Genomic DNA, 19,294 nt, shown 5'->3' on the forward strand with positions numbered 1-19,294 from the left:
TCTTCATCTCCTATTCTCTTGAAGCCTTGTCTTTCTGAAATGTCATACGTGACAGTGTTTATTTTGGCTTGCCAACCGTTTCCCTTCACGGTGTCCTGTCCAACATTTTGTTCAGTTGGTCAATTTGCTGGCTCAGGATGTTTGGAGACACAGTGTTTACATATTGGACATATCGCCTGTTTACATGCAGTCATGTCATGTTCTCATCAGGTGGCTTAAGAGTTTATTATTCTCTGGTCACTTCTTTAACCATCCGAAATGTGCTCTCTGGCCAGTACCACGGGTTGTTGATTGACATCAAAACATTCTAAGGTGTTGTGTCCCGCTCCCTTTTTTTTTTTCTTAATTTCTTCTCATTCCACCTGATCAGGAAATACCAGTTGTTCTGCTGCCTCGTGGAATAGCTCGTCACTAAAAGCAGGCTGTCTCGTTACCTCCAGTTTACCCTGAGTTTGTCATTGCTCTGCTACTGTGTTTCAAAATTCTATGATGAGATGCCAGTGCTTTGCCCACCACAACTGTGTTTTTCAGTTGCCATGCCTTTGTGTACCCTGTAGTGGCAGACTCGAGGCTGGATGGTTTTTTGTGATCCTAAAGATGGCCCAAGACTTTGCTTCTTCCTAGAATTTCCATCATGTATCTGTTATTAGCTTTTTGTTTTCTCATATCCCAACTTGGACATCATTTCAAATTGTATTTCTTCAAAGCCAATGGAAATCACAGTTCAGAGTAACGTAGCTTTATTTATTTATGTAGTGTGTGTGTGTGTGTGTGTGTGTGTGTACACATGCATGTGTGCTAGACTGAATTAGTGAGCTCCTGAGTTCACCAAGAGACCTATTTCAAAAAGTAATGTAGTAAATGATAGAAAAAGATATCTAGATATCAACCCTTGCCTTTATGTATAGACACATACAGAACCCCCTACCCTCCCCCCTCCTGCACACACACGCACATGTGGGCGTGCAAGAATATAAGACATGGAATTATTCGTTTTAGCACACAGTGGTTTATTGATTTACTTAGAAATTGGCCAAAAGACTAAACTGATCACACCTTTTAACTGTCATTATTATGTTGCTGCTGGGTCTCTGTCTGTTCACTCATTCATCTCAGACTGAGCTCTCTCCCTCCTTACTGTGCTGGCCTTAATTCATAATTTCTTTCTTCCTCTTGAATTGTCTATAACACTTCACCAAGCCTCTTTGCCTTTTGACTGCACCCTTCAAATCAAACCTCCACTGAACCCCAATAGATCCCTTCCTAAGTTACCTAAGTTCTTTAGAATTACCATCTCCCATCGGATCCCTCCTTCCATGGTCTCCTCATCTTCCAGAAGTTCTTCAGAATACAGGTTAAGCCCTGAAGGCTGTCCCAGCAAGCACTTTGACTCCTTTCTCTTGCTTTTCTCTCCAGCTCATTGCTTTGCACGCAACATCTTCCCGCTCATGCCCAGGTTTTTAAAGCTCAGGTGAGTACCAAGTCGTTGCATGCTATTGCCGTCTCCAAGTCCACCATTTGACTTGCCTTCACAAGTGTACTCCAACCTTTAAGGGCAGTGAACGGTGCAAACACAAATGCAGTTCTTTCCCCGCTGACAAACAAGCTTGCTGACTCTCCCTTTACCTGAGTTTGATGTTGTCCAAGAACCTTTCCTTTTCTGCAAATCTGTCCCTTAGAAAAGAAAGGCCCCTGGCTCAGAGCAAGGATGTTATTGTTTGATCGCCAAGCTCCTGAAGGATTTGTCCACCAAGAATGAATTCCTACTGTTTGTCAGATTTCTATGTACTTACAGAAATGAGCCTCTCAGACATCAAGGTACGGAATTCAGATGCAGAGATAGGAAAAAACATCCTGGCACAAGACAGCATTCAGTGTGCTTGGAAACAACTGTGCTTGCGAGAGGCATAAACACTAGGTACAGAAAGTTCAGCAAGCCTTTCCGGAGAGCAATCATGGTTTCCACGTGACAAAAGCAAATGCTAGCTCTTCTCTGAAGGCTGAGAGTAAGGCAGCAGTTTGGAGAGGAAACAAAGTGTAACCAAGTCAAACACTTGCATCTGAATGGAGAGCCAGTCCCTTCCCTTCCCAGCAGACTTTGTCCAAGCACACAACAACACAGCCCGCTTTGGCTCCCTCACTTTCCCAGGTCATATATCTTTACCATTAGTTGAGATTCTGACTTAATCACAGAAACCCATCAGTTCACTTAATCCTCCGTGGCTTTAGCGAGCCCCGTATGTCCTACAAGAAAGCCAGGACTCCGTACTCAGTTCAGTACTGTACTGCTGAGCCTTTGCCTAGAACCCATGGCTCCTCTGTTCTCATGAGCCAGGAATGCAGACAAGCAGTAAAATGATCCCTGACAAGCTACATGTATCTTTTAGCAAAGGAAGCGAGGGCAAGGAGGAGGCAAAGAGGCTGCCCTTCCGGTTACCTCCGGTAAGGTACCTCACACCTCAATAGCACGCAAAAGTATTTTTTTTTAAAAAACAATACGTTGCAGCTGAGAACACTGAATCCAGAAGTGTTTTGCTTAAGTGACAGAACCAGGCTCTAAACTGACATTCCATAGATATCCTCTGTCCCTTCCATAGCTGCTGCTTCCAGAAAAGAGGCATGGACAAACGGAAACTGACTGTCTTCAAATCTGATTGTGAGTAACGAAGTAGATTGCTCAGAGCATAGAGCCCACTTCTTATAACTCCCATGTCTGTTCCCCTAGTGAATATTAGTCCAATGATGGTGTCTCTATGTGCTAGGTATAGGATTTTTCAGAAAATGTATTTTAATTCAATGACTAGCACCAGCACGAGGAGCTACAGCACTAGGTAACAGCCAGATATCAAAATCAAACCATCCTCCCTTACACAATCTCCGTAATCTCGGATGAAAGCCTTTCTTTCAGCTTTATGCTGAGGAGTGCAAACGTATTACCCGTGTGTTATCTTGAACTGATATCACATGCTCAGACAACCCAGTGACAGCTAACAGAACTCTATATTGCTAAATGCAAACGTCTGTATCTCCTGCCATCAAAGATCAATATTTCACTGGCTTTTTTGCTGGTTGCTTAAATAGTTCATCCCAAATAGCTCTTGGCAAACATTCATTCAGCAAGACATCTTCCGTGTGTGCCACAGTGATGGGAAATAAAAAAAGATACACGCACTGGGTAATTCCTCCCAAATCAGGGATTCTTACGTCTCTACTGCCCTTACCATAATAAAATCAGACATTGCTTTCCCTCCCCCATTAGGAACATAGTAGCCATGTTTTGATTGGTTTGAAGCTAGAAGTTCAGCTCTAGTATCCCCTGCTTGATATGTTCCGACGACTGCCCCTTGCAACCACGACAATGAACTGCTTTGTCTCGCTTTGAATCTTCATGTCTGCGTTTTCCCTACTCTTCAGGTTTGCCTGAAACAATCCCTTCTCCGAGAAATCTCCCTGGTAACTGTTTCTTAGACAAATACTGCAATACTTTCCTTCCATTCTTCTTAGCAGAGTTATTTGTGTATTAAATAATTTTTAAAAAATATATAGTTATTTCTTTCTGTCATGATAAGGTCAAGCCTTTGAATTATAGGGATTCTTTTTTTTTTTTTTCCTTTGTTTACCACTACTGCCAAAGCCTTGCTCAGCATGGTGCTTGATAAATGAACCAAAGCAGAGAACATTTTGACATAGTCACATGAGCAGTTAATAAGAATACGAAGCATCACACAAGACAAAGTCAGTCAACAACCAACATTCTAGCATGGAGTGGGCACAGGTTCACAAGCCCCCATCCCTGAGGAGTTATTAACAACTGATGGCTTCTGGGGGAGGCAGAATAGGTCTTCTTTAAGGGTGTGGCTCCTGGTAGGTCAGCCACACCCCACTGGATGGCCCCATACCCAGGAATATATGGGCAACACAAATTTGAATTCATGAATTATTAAGACAAACTAAAAGGAGACGTGAAGTTGGGTATCAGGGAGGTAAGGCTGAATCTTAGAACTTAGGGAGAGGACTAGGGTGCCATGAGTTTGTATGGCCCCAGGGATTGACTTGATTGGCGTTTTAAAGGAATGAAGACATAACAGAGGAGCTGGGACTGGGAAGACTGCATTCTCTGATGGAGAAGCCACGGCATCCCTGGATGTTTGTTATTAGTGTTGAAACAGGAGGCAGTGTTATTGCATACAGCTGAGCAGGAGGCGGGGCTGTTGCAGACAGATAAGGAGGGAGGTGGGGTTATTACAATTGAACAAGGAAGCAGGTTTAGCAAATCTTGGTAGGAGCAAGCTCTGTAGGGTAGTCCATAAACGAACAGAAGGAGAAAGCTATAGCGGACATTTTCCGCATACACTATCAATGCTTGCACTTGGGCCAGAGGAAGACTTTCCCATCACTCTGAGCCTCATGCAGGGAAGGCTTTTCCATCTGCATAGGTGTGAGGCATTAAGGTCCTTGAGATGGCCATGTCGTTCTCAAACAATATGCATTCACTTAGGACTTCGAATGCTCCCGACAGTAGAGAGTGAATATGACCAAAATACTTTGTATGAAATTCTCAACGCATTAATAAAGTAGTAAAAAAAAAAAATTAGAAATCACCAATATCACTTACATCAAGACACTTTGTTTTTCATTCCATTCTTTTAAATTTCCATGTCACTTTTTTGTCTTCTATTTTCGTATTTTCATTGTGATTTGAATAAGAACAAAAAATAACGCTGTTACTGATCCTTAAGTGACAGTCCTGTCACTGGGAACAGAGAGAAAGCTAAGAGGTGACACTTTCAGTGCATCTATCCAAATACTAGCATAATTATCATTTCCCCAAACAATGCTTCTTTTAGGTCTTCATAGTAGATATCTATATATATTTCTAAATGCTTGCAAAGAAGCATCCAAGAAGAAGGATCTGAAGAGCAGAGTTGGTTTCTGGAACAACAAACATGAAATCTAAATGTCCTTCAAAGATAATACTTGAAGAAGCATTGGACGATTGATGTAGCTCAGTGGTAGTTTGCTGAGCTAATATTCATGAGATCTTGGGTTTGATTCCCCCATACCAAATAATAAGAACGACAAAGAAGAAAAAAGAAAAAAAATCATCTACAGCATCAATTACAACAAAGGCATTAAAAGGAATAGCCCAGTTTCATGATGTATTTCTGCAAAATCAAAAACCAGTAATAAGAACAAAGAGACTGGTGGCTCAGCTATTCACACAAGATTATTCTATTTATTAAAAATTAAACAAAAATGTGTGCATGCTTGCGTATTTGTTCATGTGTATGCAGCAAAAGATCTAGGAGGTTCCTCCTTGAATTGCTAATACTGATTACTTCTGACAGGACAAGATGATAGAATAGAGAGCGTATGAAATAGAACTTTGATATGTTAAATACTGCGATCTTGACTCAATCTGAACTTCCATTATCATGGCCCAGGGAGGAATCTGATTCTAATAGCAAAGGCTAGCCATCTCCCTTGGTTAAAAATTAGCCATGTGACACACTGAGTTTCTATTAGCAAAGTCAAAAATGTTCCAAAATATATTTCTGTGCAACAGTTTTGCCTAATAAAAAATCTGAATATTGAATAACTGTGGAAGTGGAATAGAGAATATATCAAATGTTCTGGGAATTGCTAGCTTCTGAGCTGGGCATCAAAGAGAGTATTATATTAAATAACAAAAGTACTGTCAGCAAGCAAGGATCATCGCCGTAACATAGTCATGAAAACATCTGCATGCCAGTTTCAATTGTATTTATTGGAACTAGTACATGTGTGCAAATGTGAGGGAAAATAACACTAAAGTTTTTCAATATGATATTCATAAAGTTTCATTATAGAGTGAAAGAAATTGTCAATTGCGTCTAAGCTACATTTGTTATAAAATGTTAATATTAACCACAACATTTCTCCCTAGTGGGCAATGGTGCAAAGTCACTGATACCACCTTACATGTTGACATGCCTCAGCCAAGACCAAATAAAACATCCAGAATCTCAAGATGATTAAAAATAGCAATCTTGGAGAGATGGCTCAGGGGTTGGGTGGCTCAGTGGTTAGGAGCGCTTCCAGCTCTCGAAGATGACCAAGGTTCAATTCTCAGGATGCATATGGAGGTTCATGACTGTTTCAGGAAATCTAACTCCCTCTTCTGGCCTCCTTGATCACCAAACATGCATGTAGCACATATGCACATATGCATACACATAGGCACAACATACACACGAAATGAAAAACAAATCTTTCGCCGGGCGGTGGGCCTTTAATCCCAGCACTTGGGAGGCAGAGGCAGGTGGATTTCTGAGTTCGAGGCCAGCCTGGTCTACAGAGTGAGTTCCAGGACAGCCAGGGCTACACAGAGAAACCCTATCTCAAAAAAACAAAACAAAAAATAAAAGAAAGAAAAGAAAAAAAAAAAGAAAGAAAGAAATCTTTCTTTAAAAAATAGCAATCTAATGTCAAGATGAACTTCTGAATAGAGCAATGAAGAGAAGCTGATCTGGCCATACAAAAAGATGATGTCTCCTTGGGAGCCAGCTTAACCTGTAAGATCTGAAACAAATTTATGTTAAGGGTTGGTCTGGTGCCACTATGTATTCAAATGCTAAAGACAGGCTCCCATGATCTGTTTTCCACCCCCTCCCCCACCTTAACATGAGGTGACCCTCACATAAACCAAGTGATATGATGTAAACCTTGCTCCCCAGTTTAAAACTGTTGGTTAAATAAAGGTGGCTACAGCCAATTACTGGGGGAAATCGAGGTAGGGGGAGGAAGAGGAGAGTGAAGCAGGAAGACTGAGAGAACAAGTGCTCTCTTTAGATATGATGGACCAGGAGCACGTGTCCACAAGATGTGCCCTCCCACCCCCAGAACAGACTGCTTAAGCAGAAATAACCTAGGCAAGGCTTAAGCAGCAAGTATCTGGGGAGCACAGCTGGGAAATTAACAGTTTAGCACATAGAAAGATAGATTAGGGGTAATTCACCCAGTAATTATGCAAGAGCTGATTAAATAAATCCATAGGACTCTGCCTCAGACTGGCCAGGTCAGATTAATAATTAATAGAGATTATTAAAATCAATTTAGACATTTTAGCTTTATATAGCTATAATTCCTATATCATAAAATTCACACATACACTCATACACACACATTGTACATTTAATTTTTTGTTGTAAATGGTATTTTCCTATTTTCCATGAAGGAGAGCAGTACCAGTTTCCAGTAGATGGCCCAAACTGAAGATAATATCAAACATTACATTATATACTATGAATCGTCCTGTGTATTCATAGCTATACTACAGTTTAATTTACAAAGCAAACCGAGTTAAGCGTTCAGTAATGATTTATAGACCTTATAAAGGCCTATAGACCCTCACAACCTTAATATAGATGTCCCCCTTTCTTATTAAATCGAGAAGTTTCACTTTTTTGTTTAAAGGAAGCACTGTACAGCATGTCTCTGGCAAATTCACATTTCTAGCACTGTTGGTCTTTCACTTGGGGATCATTAAGAGAAATAAAAGGGACTAGACTATAAGCACTATCATATGGCTGCAGTAGGTCTGCTAGCCATGACTAAAGACAAACGGGCAGAACGCATACACGTTATAGATCCAGAGGCGGATGGATAACTGAACATGCCGGTAGGGCTTAGTGGTCCATCAGAAATCTCAGAATAGCACACAATTTAAAATTTATGAATTGTATCTCTGGAATTTTCTCTCCATACTGTCAAACTCGGCTCAGTGGCAGGCAACCGAAATCATCACAGAAGTAAAACCAAAGATAAGGGAGTGTCCACTGTGTTTGTACATCAGCGCAATCAGTCTCAGAACAGTTTTACTGATAGGAAAGAAACCATGTCCCCTTCTAACACTCCTTACCTCTCTCCCTCCAGCTGTGAACTCTGCAAAGAAAACAAAAAAACAAAGGCAGAACTAAGTTAAGTAAAATGGGGGGTCGATGGGTGAATGAAGCTAAGGAAGAGTTGGCAACTGTCAGGAAGAGAAAGGAAAATCCAAGCAAATTTCTAAGAGGTTGGGGAGAGCATATATAAATAGGCACATTGCTCACTCTACATCCATATTTGAGCATCTCTCCCTATGAACTAAGCACTTCCCAAACTGATAGAAGGCAAGGTAGGAAACACCTACCTTGGTTATCACTTAAAGAGCACTATATCACAACCTACGTAAACATAACTTGTCAGAAAATAACAAAAAGGAAAATAGACTGCCAGCCCATTGCCACGGTTCTCTTGATTAAAGCCAGAGACTTCCATTACAATAGGTACTGAGATTTCAGCTTTCAGTTGAGGTTCTTTAACTACATCCCAAAAGGTGTCTCCCGTTCGGAGTTGTTAATCAGATTTCTCTAACACATTTTGTGTCATTGTCAGGAATGATGCTGTGCACAGTTCAAGCTTTTAAGGGCAGAAAGATTTTCTTATGTTTATACAACTAGCTCCTTCATCAGATCCAACAACTCAGGAAAGATCAGTCCGGGACAAAGGGTCACAGGAAACTGTTCCGGCATCTTAGCCTTCCAACCTTACATCTTGAGGGAACACTCTGAAGTTAATGTCAGCCCGCCCAGGTTGAGAGATAGCACTCAAAGGTTGCCAGCTGCAATCGAGCCCCCTCCGTCTAAACGTTTGCACCTTTCAAGACAAAGAAGTCTAACTGGAGAGATAAGACAAGGGAAAGCACTGAACAGTAACTTTTCCACGGGCAGGCTTTCCCAGAGGCAAAAGACAAGGTGCTGGTAACTTTCTCAACTTTTGCGATAGATAAGCTCTCCAGCAAGGAAAGAGAGAGAAGGTTGTGTAGCTGGAAAAACCTCCGCAACATGGTCGAGGTACCCGTAGGTAGCAATTGTTTGGGAGAGTTCCCTCAAGGACTCCGTTGCTAGGTGGCTGTTAAATCCAAACAAACAAGGTCAGCTACAGAGGAACCGAGTCTCAACAGGACTTCTGGGACAAGGAAATCAATAAAATGCCAGCCAGTGAGGTAAGAAGAATAAGCTTAAACATGCGGAGTTTACCTGCATTCTTTTTTTTTTTTTTTTTTAAAGAAGTGATTGCACAAAGACAGGTACAGTGAGAACTCACTGGCATAGAAAATGGGAGACCAGGAAGATGAGAGGAAGTTTGTTTTAAAGGCGAGGTTTAAAGCAAAGGGCTGCACCTGTAATACAACTGACCACGGATTTGCTCCCCTGGCGTTTGCTCTGTGGGATGGCCCTGTGCCTTTGGTCCACAGATCAGCTGTTTGTAGAAAAACTGTACTCTGGGAACTGAAAAAGCTTTGACTAAGATTCCAGGACGGTAGATTTGTGAAGAACACTTGCTTCGGTGGCTACATCCTCACTGGAAGCTTCACATCGGTATCCAGTGATGCTGCCTTAGACAGCATCTGGGAGAGCAAAATGTCATTCCCAGGCAGCTTGACCCTCAAGACTTACCTTGGCCATATCCCAACAACTTCCCCAGAGGGAACTCTACCACTCTCTGATGTGAGCTAGCTGCTTCATCCTAAACTAGGATAAATTCACTCTTATGGATCCCAGTATCAAGCAAACAAACAAACAAACAACCCCTACACTGGCCAGTCAAAAACAATAATTGCCTTCTATTTTTCCTTCATTCTCAAGGCTCACCACTTCCTGAGTCCTCTTTGCTCACATTGGCCTAAAGGACTCTTTGTGCCCTGATATGTATTCTCTGTGGTTTGAGTGACAGCCTACCTTGCATGGTTCATTTTATAGGTATGTGTCTTATCTCTCCAATCTGACTATAAACTCCTTAAGGTCAGGGACTGAGACACATTTATTCATGTTTTTATATCCCCAGGGCTTAACATAATGTTCAATAGATGTTTGTTGCTAGTTTTATATGCCTGAAAATGGGACAGACACTATATCAAAGAAATAGCAGTTGCTAAAAACAAATGGGAAGCAATGGCTGACACTGTTCCAATTTCAACAGAAGACTTTCCTTGACTCAGGGGCTCTGAGAGCCAAGGTAACAGAAATGTCAAACTCCACAACTGCCTTCCAGGATCAAGGTAGGGACTTTATTCCAGCCAAGTGGGAGAGGGGACAGCAAAGCCCCAGCACCAACTCTCTTCCTTCCCTATGTGAAGAGGAAGTTACATTCATCACTATTGAGGGCACTGCTTTCCCTGGAATCCAGCTGCAAGGGAATCAGGGTACTATAGCCAAATCAGGCACTCAGTCCCATCTCAGTGATGACTCTGTTACTGGGGGGAAGGGAGAGAAAGCAGCTTTCATGGGGGGGAACCATCCTCATCGTAAACATCCTGTAAACCTTCCTCATCTGTACAACTAGTCAAATTTTTCAGCTAATGAGAATGTGTGTTCCACGCTGTGCTAGAACAAGCCTTCTCTTGTGATGTTGGCACAATCTAGAACTCACTGTATCTCAAGAGAAATCTTGATTCTCCCAAGAACCTCATTTTGGGAATTATTTAGCATTCTCTCTCTCTCTCTCTCTCTCTCTCTCTCTCTCTCTCTCTCTCTCTCTCTCTCTTTCCTTTTAGCAAAAAAAGGAAACCCCTATCCTCTCTGTGTATGGCCAAGTGACATATTTCCCACAGTCTGGGACAAATGGGGACCAGCTCTGTTGTAGGTCAAAGATACTGGGGCATGTCTTCATTTCAGTTTTCCGAATTAACATGTTTCCAAAGCCATACTCACTGGAGTCTATAATAGGTGTATCCAGATCAGTGGCCCCAGCTCAGCCACCCATATTTAAAGGCGACTCATTTAGTGTTCCATTTCAATTCAATTCTAAAACATTTACTGATTGCCTAAGACTAAGTGGATATTGGGGTTTTTGTTTTTTGTTTTTTTTTTTACAACCAGAGTTCTTGGCATAAACTGATTTAGAATCCCACAAACGAGGCAGATACAACAACAAACTTTATTCTAAAATACAGCAGTGTGATTCTAACTTGAAGCAGAAGCAAAGTACTGGGAAGCCCATGGCCAAAGGAAATTCAGTCTAAGGAGACATCCAGAAAAAATTAGGGACACATTGAAATGAAAACGTTTCCTAGAGCTGATGGCATTTCATCAGGCTTTCAGTGGATAAGGAGAACTTAGCAAGTGGCAGATAAAGAAAGCAACGGCACAGAGGTGCATGGACTGGAAAGCAAAGCTGTCTACTGGATGGAGGCCAGACTATAGATACTTTGGGTGAAGAATGTGGGACAGGAGAGACTTTGAGGATGCAAAGGCGTCCGCCAACAAGACCGGTGATGACTGGGAATGACTGAAGAATGTAGCGGCTGATGAATTCCCAGTGGACAGAAGACAAGCCCCATGGTTGTGGGAGGAAAATCGGCCAGAGAAGGAAGACCAATGGAAAGCACAAGTAACTGAGTAGTAGCTAGCCTAGCAGTGTGCACTTTTTGTGTTTGGAGGTAGGAGGAAAGTCCTCTAGTTATCAATGCATTGCAGGGCAACGATAGAACTCATACCCTAAATGCTAAGTCAGAAGGGATTTGACAACCACCTGTGCAGAGCCAGAGCCCCCTGCCAGGAGAACCCCTGCTCTACCTTATGTGATAGGAATTCGATCTAGACACACAGGAGGCACTGAAGAAGGATCAAAAGGAGACGCTATGGGCTGGGGAGGTTGCTCAATATAATTTAGAGGAGTCTGAGATTGCAGGAGGGAGAAGGATGGACTTCTGCTTAGTCACAGTGAATTTGGAGTGTGTGGAAGGGAAAACTACAAAAGCATCAAACTGTCCCCGGGGGCCTGCAGGCCAAGCATTAGAGGAACACAGAGAGAGTGCACATTTGTGGACGCCATGCCTGTCAGCTAAGCACGGGAAAACCAAGCAGTGTGTGAATGCACAAAGCAGAAAAGCAAGTAGCTGCCTGAGCGAGCTCTCATCAACTGATTCAGAAGAAAAATTCAACTTGATTGACTAGCCCGCATTATACTGACAGCAATAAATCCTCCTGGCCAAGCAGAATTTGGTTCGGCTTTAAAGCTGCACTCTGTGTTATCGCCTTGCATACCAAAATATCCATATATCTTGGGAAAGTATCAAAAAATTATGTTTTTCCTTTCGTAGACTGGAATGTAAAATACCCACTGGATCTTCCTGCATGGCGCCTGGGTGAATGCGGTTCTTGTTATTTCACGTAAGCTGCTAAATATCTAGTTGAGTAAAATTATGGGCTCTTTGCACATGGAGATTTTTTTTTTTTCCACTTGATTCCTGAACACCAGAGCAATAAATGTGACTCAGAGCCCTCTGTTTAAAAAGACAGGTATACTCACGCAGTGGAAGAGTGTCCTAACAAAAACTATTTCTTTGTGCCCTAAATCAAAGGGGCACACAGAGTCAGAAGGACAGCCCTGAGATGGGGTATAGCTCAGCTGGCGGAGAGCTTGCCTGGATTTGATCCTCAGTGCTGCATAAACCAGATGCCTGTGATCTTAGCACTTAGAAAGTGGAGGCTGGAGGACCAGAAATTCGTGATTATCCTCTCACGACCTGGGGAACTCAAGGCCAGCTAAGATACACAAAAAGAAAAAAAGAAAGAGGAAAAAAGGAAAGAAAAGGCCTACTAATGTCTGGCCTGACAAAATAAAAAAGCAAAGCCACCTGCAGACGTTGGAACTGAAACTACCGAAGGGTGTCAACCCCATGGCCTTCACCCTGACCCCGGGACTGCTTTTCCCAGAAATGACCTGCATGTTTGATAAAGGCAGAACAACGTCTTTCTCTTTTCAATTCTTTCTACCTCCCTGGAGTGTGAATTTCAAATTCAAGTTTTTCAGGTGAGCCACCCATGTCTTCTGCTCAGAAATGATTGGAAACTAAAGGGCACATTAGAGAAAAAGCAAAAGCAAGAAGATAGAGAGAGAGAGAGAGAGAGAGAGAGAGAGAGAGAGAGAGAACAAAACAAACACCCAAATGTCCCTTTCTTCAGCCTTACCAACCTTCTCACTACCGTAGAACAAACAAACACCAGTAAGACATTAAGGTCAACCCCTTCTTCAGAGCTCAGAGCTGCCAGGTTACCAGGCTATGTGCCAAATTAGAATGCATGAACCTTCAGAGTAGAGAAACTAGAACAGGAATTAAGCTCGGATCACTCAAAAAGAGCTGAATGCATCTGAAACCAAAGTACGCTGTCAGCCACCTCCACTAGCTCCAGGCACTGATACCTTGATTAGCTATGCAAGAAGCTACCTGCTATTTTAGAATTATATGAAGTCACCCCAGGGTATCTACAAGCTTCTCACGCACAAGGGACTGACTCTCCCCGCCCCACCCCACCCCCCCTTTTTCTTGGCTTACAGCACAGTTGTGGCCACATCCAGGTAAGTACTATATCATGGATTGTTGCATAAGCTGTCATTAGGGCTCACAGGAGAACCAGTCAGCAAACAATCATGGTTTGCTGCTACGTACCCCAAGATGAAAAGACCCTAAGCATCTAGAAGGTGGGGGATAAGCAGGCTCCCTAAAGGGTGAGTGAGCCAAAAGGTTAGTTTAAAAAAAAAGAAAAAAAAAAAGAAACATAATCAAGTACTTTTGCTGTACCCCATCTTTTTAAAAAAAAAATTAGTTTCTTTCCTAAAATAGTAACTAAAGCCATAGGAACAAAAGAATAGCTCACACGATAGGCATCTATGGGAGAGAGCTGCCAGCACACATGGTATTACGGGCGCTGTGCAGTACAACACGTTTCTACCTGAGAGACACAGATCCTGCTTCGATACTAGCCTGCTCAGAAACCTTTCTACATAAAAACGGGATCGTGAACACGAGGGACTGACAGCTCAGCCTTCCAAAGCCAAGGTTAACAAGGGCTTTCTGTGTGCTTTCCCAAATAAATAAGTTGCCACAGCTCACCTTTGACCTGTACTCTCCTTAATCTTGCAGCCTCCAGCTTTGCCTGGGAAGGGTGTAACGACTGCCTCATCTCATCGAGCTGTGCCAAAAAGAGTGCTGAGTACTCACACTCACCGGAGCTTAGACCGAAACCGCCTTAATCACTCACCTTTCATCTTCTCAGATTTCCAGTGTAAGGATTCAAACGGAGGGTAGGCTTCTCAGGCGGCTTCCCGCCCCCCTCCCCCACACACACCCAAGACTTGATTATTCACGTGAGGAAAAAAATTAAGTTGCAGATTCCTGTTTCTGCTTCTTCAGTCCTCTCTCCCTAAGGGAAGCCTTCAAAAGGACTTTTGAGAACTCAGGGCTCCACCTGACCTCAACTCAGCTTGTGGTCCCTTACAATAGGCTGCCAGGCTTACTGCTGTTCCCATGTCAAGTCTGCCAGTCCAATCTGGTCTGAGGCCTTAATAAAACACTTCCCTTACTCCACATGCGATTATGAAGCATACAATTTCTAATTCCAGCTGCAAAATAACTTTTCATGCAAATAAATCCCTTTGACCTGAAGTAACACAGGAGCAACACCACCATCGCCCATCTTGGATTTACTGAGACATGGGTGAATGCAAGCAGGACAACCCTCTCAGAACCTGCCACGGACAACTGGAACCAGGTCTCCAAAGAGCTTATGAAAGTAAAGAAGCTAAATAAAATCCCAGTTTTCACCAGTGGGACAAGAAGGTAGCCTGGCTGGAAAAAAATTCTGAAAATGGAGGCCATTTTGGGTGTGCAAGCTATAAAACACAGACACATTTTCACCATTTTGTGCTACCTTTCCTTCAAAATCTCAGATGTTCTGCAGTTCAGATCTTAATTCAAATGTTTTAGGGAGGGAGATTAGAAATGGAGACTCTTCTGCTGGGGCCTTTATACCTTGGTAGGTGAGGTCCAGTAACACAAAGATTGAGCAGGCCCTTAGAGACAACCCAGATTCAGCCCTTAGCTGACCCTCCCAGCCGCACTCTGATTTGCAGTGTGCAGGAAGAGGCAGGAGCATTTTTCCTAACACTAGAATAGGCTGAGAAGCCTCCCATGGTAGGCCCAACACTACTTCCTCTATCAGTATAACCTCAGCTCTGGAGAACAGTACGTGAATGTGTTTGAAAGGCTCCCCTTGGTCCTGGAATCCAACAGAATGCTTTGCCATTGGCTAATTGTTGATGTACTCATCCCACTGATCTTCACCTGTGGTGTACTCTGGTCTTCAGTACATGCACCATCACACTGGAAACACGCTAAAAGATGAAGGAAGTGATGATGAGGGGGAGGGCTCCTTCTCCCTCTCTGAGTAAATGTGTTCTAATTGCAAACAACTAACTGGCAAACTAACAATCCAAGACTGCCTTTGACTGTGGTCAAGCCAGAGCATAAAGGGTTGAAGGAGGCTCCGAAACATTGATTCCTGTCCTTGTCTGCAGAACAAACGAAGAAAAGTATGTCCTTCTATAGAGCATGTGTGTTCACATGTATGATAGGGCTCTCTTACATCTCAGCGCATAAGAGGCAGTTAAATGGTAACTGTGGAGTCGCTTCTCTCCTTTCACCTTTATGTGGGTCCCAGGGACTGGACTCAAGCCGCTCGGCTTCCGTAGCTCAGATGTTTATCCACTGACTCAGTCTGTGGTGTTCTTTTCCAAGTTACCTCATTTTCAAATGGACACCGACAAATGAATCCATGTAAGACCCGGTTCCAGCCCTGAGACGTAAAGCTCACCATGTTATCTGCCCAGGTTCCTGCTAGAACTGTCTTTGCATTCCGTTTAAAAACAAACGATAACAAAAATTCACACTTTTCACTTTAGGTTTAACTGGGCAAATATACAGTGTTCCTTTTTCACAGAATACAGAGCAACAACATAGATTCGATAGGAATGTTTTATTACAAAATTGACAGGCAATAACTAGCTAGGTGACTCAGGATGAGGTGTAGCACTGCACTTAGGCTATCTAAAAGAGAGGAAAAGTTCATTAAAGTTCAGTCTCAGAGAATACAAATATAAAAACTCAGAATGTGTCAAAAGAAGTCACTCAGTCTCTCCAGTGGTATGTTCCCTGAGAATCTGATTTTTGCCAAGACTTCAGGAACACGTGATCATATTAGACCTGTTGGGGGATCAGGTCAGTTATAAGATGGGAACCCTGCCATTCTCTGTTCACTGTTTATCACAGAGCTGCAGGGGCTGAGTTGCAAGTGTTTATTATTTCTGAAGATATGTTCTCATATAAACATGAGCAAGAGAGACTCTCCAAGGTGACACTGGTTAAACACAGGGACCCCAGGAGGGTCTCTGGGGAAAGGTGGAGTCTTCCTGTACCCTCACAGCAGTTTCTCATGTAAGATGTCACTTCTCCCACTTCAAACTAATGGGAAAGGACCAGACCAGAGTCTGGAAGGAGAGGAAGCTGCCATTGGGTAAACACATTCTAGCAGACGTCCTTTCTAAAGTGGATCGAGTGTCTTTAATCCTGTATCTTGGCCTGCAGAGGAATTAATGGCTCTTATTTTCTTTTCTCTCTTTCCTTGTGGAGCTTGCCAAAGTAGACTTCATCTCTGCCTTAAAGCATGCAAACACAGAGTTCTGTCTCCCCTGATGAATCAAATCTGTGCCAAGTGCAAGCTGTCATGACAAAGTTATGTGCCAAGGAAAGGACAAGGTGATAGTCAGAATTGTCGGTGTCCCCTCAATAGTTGGAGTTTACAGATTTTAGAGGATCATGTCCCTTCCATACCTCACTACTGGCACAATTGTCCCCTGCCCCAACTCTGGCTCTGGCATAACAGAACAATGTCACCTATGTTAGAACTGGTTTGGTTTGTTTGGAATTGGCATTTGAGGTTCTGATCCACCACCCTTTGCTTCTGCTTCATGATGAGCAACTACCTGAATCCTCTAACCTTTCCCCTCGTTCTCTATAAGCCAGCTAGGGTTCTGTCAAATTTTGACGGAGACAAAGCATGTGTCTAGCATGCAATAATCTTTGTTTCTGAACTGTTCTCCATCACTTCCTAATCAACGCCCCCACCTCATCCATACCACCATTTGCCTTCTAGGGGTCCATCTACCCACACCTCCACCTGTAGGGATATGAATACATAAATTGGAAGCAGCCTGTCTTTGTCATTTTTCTCATGCCCAGAGTTACCAGAGAGACGTCCAAATTTCTCCTTGCATCCCTGATAGGTCCTCTGAGTTGCAGAGCTATGCAATGAGCATCCTGTTGGACACTGTCACAGAAAATTTCACCACCTCTCTTTCCTTATGCCTCGTCTTTCTGTATGGAGTGGAGTGTGGCCACTGCTGTGAATCACAGTGTCTGCTTTAGTTTTCCTACCAACGTACTTTCCAGTTCTTATCTATCCTACGTTTTCATAAACACATCAACAAGTATTTGTAAAGTATCTATGCTACTTCTGCCAAGAAGTATTCTCAATGACTTTTGGAGTACATGGAATACATTGTCAGAAATAGAAAAAACAAACAAACAAACAAACAAACAAACAAAAAAAAAAGGTCTCTTACCACTCTGGCATTCACGTGTTAAGTTTTAGGAGATAGCTCATAGTGATGGAGGTGGTGATGATGGTAATGATGGTGATGACGATGAAGGTGATGATAATAAATAAGCAATGTAGACATCTTCTTGGGAACTGAAAAAAGCAAAAGTGGAAATGCAGCTGTAAAACATAGGCCACTGGGCATTCCCATTGCAATTCGGGTTGCAGTGTGCCATACTCAGTCCTTCCTGCTCACTTCTGTCAGTGTTTCTCCTTAAGCACATACATTCAATCTGGGTTTTACAACCCTCACATCTACTGACAAATAATTTTCAAACTTATTTCTCTTGATCCCCCTAAATGTATATATTCAATTCTCTACTGAAAACCTCACCCCCTTGGATGTCACATAGATATTTTCAATCTTGGCTTGTTGAACAGTGACAGTGAACAGTGATTGATGAACTTTCAAAGAAAGGAGGAAGGAAGGTAATACCCACTGAAGGATGATGATCAAGCTCAAAATGGCTTCATGAATGCTAAAAAACATGAGCCAAAGTGATTTTCAAGGAGATGTTAACTGGTCTAACTCTACATAAACTGTGACAGAGGACCCAGCAAGATCTCTTTTTGGGTGAAATAGTTTTTACTTGGTAGAAGTGTTGCAAACACTTATAGAAACCACATATAGAAAGAGTTCCCATAAGCCCTTCACACAGTTTCTCCCAATGTTAGCTTATATATTCATTATATAATGTTAATAAACATAAATTACAGGTTGTATTTGGCTTTTTCTCTGGTTTTAATTTATATCCATATACATTACAGACTTTATTCTCATTGTCCTCCTGTTTTTCCCCAATGAAAAAGGAGCTCATAGAGATCTTAGGGGTTGTGTTCTTAGTTTTCTCTAATCTGTTCACACAAAAGCCCAATGTTTCCTTGTCTTATGACTGGGCAAATTTGATGAGTAACAGTCAGGTATTTTCTAGAATGCTCTATAGCTTGGATTTATCTGATATTTTTCTCATGGTATTGTATAGCATCTTTAGCAAGAATGTTATAGAAGTATAGACATCTTCTTGGGAACTGAAAAAAGCAAGAGTAGAAAATGCAACTGTAGATCACTGTACTTATTAACTAGTAGTGCTGGCTTCTAATATTTCTTAACGAATTAAAATGTGAGGAACAAGAGAGTAAGATGAGTCAATAATGAGTTCAAGGATTTCATTATGTGACACTGGAATTATGAATTTATCAGTTGTGATAGATACAGGGCTAGGAGAAAAGAAGTATTCCCATTTGAAAATGCTGATGTTAGATCTATAAGCTACTCAAGAACACTTTACAGTATGGAATTGGATACATAAGTTTAGGATTTAGAAGACAGTTCTTATAAGTAAATTTAGGAACTGTCAGTATGCATATCTTTTCCAAAACTGAGACTAAGTGTGTATCAAAGGGGAAATAGAGAAGAGAGAAGTGAAAAGATGGGCCATGCCCTGGGACATTACAACAGCACAACACTGGAGAGAAACACCCTCACTTCTTTGTCTATCTGATCTCAGGTTCTTGGCCCGCTGAGCATTGTTTTGGGATGGGTTCTATCTCACGTATTGAGCCTTAAATTCAATCAGATATTGATTGGAACACTGAGGAAGAGGAGGTTGAAAGATAGTAAAGCCAAAGGGGACGGAGTACACTAAGAAAACTAGGCCTTCTAAACACAGCAGGACTGATACACACATGAACTCACCGAGATGATGGCAGCATGCATGGATATTCGCCAGATGCAGTCCTGGTGTTGAGAGGTAAAATGGGCAAAATCCCTACCC

The 19,294-nt window shown here is 42.3% G+C and overlaps 2 long non-coding RNA genes across 2 annotated transcripts; one reads left to right on the top strand and one right to left on the bottom strand.

Annotated features, from left to right (window-relative positions):
- Window positions 1-5,792: 5,792 nt before the first annotated feature.
- On the bottom strand, window positions 5,793-14,029 carry LOC143441662 (uncharacterized). The gene is made up of 3 exons (XR_013109238.1): window positions 13,919-14,029; window positions 7,901-7,923; window positions 5,793-6,561 (listed from the first exon to the last, which is right to left on the bottom strand). It is a non-coding gene; the product is annotated as an uncharacterized LOC143441662 (long non-coding RNA).
- LOC143441661 (uncharacterized) lies at window positions 8,814-18,240 on the top strand. Its single transcript, XR_013109237.1, has 2 exons — window positions 8,814-9,025; window positions 13,949-18,240. It is a non-coding gene; the product is annotated as an uncharacterized LOC143441661 (long non-coding RNA).
- The last annotated feature ends 1,054 nt before the right edge of the window (window positions 18,241-19,294 follow it).

This window comes from Arvicanthis niloticus, chromosome 3 (assembly GCF_011762505.2).
Source record: "Arvicanthis niloticus isolate mArvNil1 chromosome 3, mArvNil1.pat.X, whole genome shotgun sequence".
NCBI lineage: Eukaryota > Metazoa > Chordata > Mammalia > Rodentia > Muridae > Arvicanthis > Arvicanthis niloticus.